The sequence below is a fragment of the Myotis davidii genome, unplaced genomic scaffold, assembly GCF_000327345.1.
Source record: "Myotis davidii unplaced genomic scaffold, ASM32734v1 scaffold18, whole genome shotgun sequence".
NCBI classification, from domain to species: Eukaryota; Metazoa; Chordata; class Mammalia; order Chiroptera; family Vespertilionidae; genus Myotis; species Myotis davidii.
In genome coordinates this window covers 1207250-1209309 of record NW_006292696.1, presented here as the reverse complement: position 1 = coordinate 1209309, position 2060 = coordinate 1207250, and the positions used below count along the sequence as shown (strand labels likewise).

Below are 2060 nucleotides of genomic sequence, written 5' to 3'. Positions count from 1 at the left end.
AAAGAGTGTCAGAACACATTAGACTCCATCTACTTTATTGGAAAGCATTCTCCACCAAGTGAAAACGTGAGTGGGGGGAAAAAAGGTCGTGTGCCCAGGGAAGTGGGGAGGGAGTTAATTTGGTGAATTCCAAAGTCCCATTCAGTTTAACATTTATATCCTTTGGTTTCTGGCCCCAGGACCTTTGCTTATGCTGTTCTTTCCCCAACCATCATCTTCTGCCCAAATCCCTTCTGCCCTTGAATGACAATCTCAACTGCTATGAAATTTCAGTGAAGTTTTATTCTGTTTTCCCTAGCTGAGTATCATGTCTTCCTCTTTGGGATCTTCATGAAATATTGTTTAGTATTCCAGTTGATTTTGTTTGTCCTTTTCACAAATGTTTGTGATGGGTTTCCTCTGTGTCAGGCATAGTATAGGCACAATGCTATCCTGGTCAAAACGGTGGACCAGCCAGGCATGGTCTTTATCTCCAGGGAGCTCAGGTCACATACAGGGAGAAGCAGGTCAGGACAAGGGCCAAGGGATAGAGGAGGAAATCTCTGGGGACAGCAGTTGGGCTGACTTAATCTGAGAAGAATCAAGGAATGTGTCCCTGAGACATTATGTTTGACAGCAAAGAAAGGAAAGATTTCACGAAAGAGAAGGCTTATTGGAAGAAAGTAAAGAGGCCAGCGAATCTGAGAGAGAGACTGGTGGGGGGAGGAGCAGGCGGAGATGCAGGCAGAGGCCAGATCATGCAGAGCCTGAAGGCCACACCAAGGAATGTTTCTCTCTGTTGGTGTACCTCCTTCATGTTTTATGATCCTTCCTCGTCTTTTAGACGAATTCCTTTCAGCAAAATATTGTCTTCCTTTGGTCAAAGTTTAGGTCTTATCCTTCTTGACCTCTTCAGCTCTAGGCATCCTGTCAATATTTGAGTTTCCTATGCTAAATTTAACAAAAACAAATCTTTTGCAATCAGGAAATAATTAAGAAGGGAAGAATAAAACCACTGCCAGGTCAATTACTGAATTCTCTTGTACTCCTTAAAGAACATTATGAAAGAGCTCAGAGGGAACATACCTCCAAAGTTAAAATATACCGTCTTGGGTTGTGATTTTGTCTATATCAGTGAGACAGGCCCAACTGTTACGGAGAGTTGTTACCCTGATTATAATCATGGCAGGACTTGGTCTGTACCCAAGTCATCTGATGGATTACAGTTTACCCACATTAATAACTCAAATCTGATCTTGTTTTCAGATTCTAGCCTTCCGTCTTCCACTCATCCTCTGTAGGATGCATATTTTATGTTAAAACATAGGTTACATCAAGTAACTCCCCTGCTTCAAAATCTTCACTGTTTTCCCATTCACTTTCAATAAAATCTGTTCCCATATCATGGCCTTCAGAAGGACAGGATTCCCTGAAGTCTAAGTAAAGAGTCGGGGGGGAAGGCAGGTCTTGAACTCATTTCGTGACCATAGCCCTGTGCTCCTTGGGGGATGTTCTGTATCCCTCTGGGAGCACCCTCCCACAGGTGCTGAGTTCCAGTGTTATCTACACTAATAAAAGAGAAAAATGGTAATTGGCGTACGACGCTAACCTTTTCATTGGTTAATCAGGGCTATATGCAAATTAACTGCCAACTAAGATTGGCAGTTAACTGCCAACAAGATGGTGGTTAATTTGCATATGTAGGCACAATGCAGGGAGGCAAAAGGGAAAGCAGGAAGAAGCCCCCTGCCACTGACAATGCCTCCCAGCCATGATCAGAGAATCAGGCGCCTTTGCTGCCCTGGCCAGTGATAGCAGGAAGTAGGGGTGGAGCCAGCGATGGGAGCTGGGCACGGTCGAAGCTGGCAGTCCTGGGAGCTAGGGGTCCCTTGCCTGGGCCTAAAGCAGAGCCCACAATCACGGGGCTGCTGCAGCTGTGGGACCCCACTGCCCGGGCCAGATGCCTCGGCCAGAGGCGATAGGCCTGGGCAGGGGCAGAGCGGGAGATCGCGGGGAGCTGGGAGTCCCCTGACCAGGCCTAATGCCTTGGCCAGAGGCATCAGGCCTGGGTGGGGGGCGCG

General features: G+C 46.8%; 1 protein-coding gene across 2 annotated transcripts in view; it reads left to right on the top strand.

Moving 5' to 3' along the window:
* Positions 1 to 2060, top strand: part of PDE6A (phosphodiesterase 6A) — a 47071-nt gene that overhangs the window by 19945 nt on the left and 25066 nt on the right. The window lies entirely within an intron of this gene.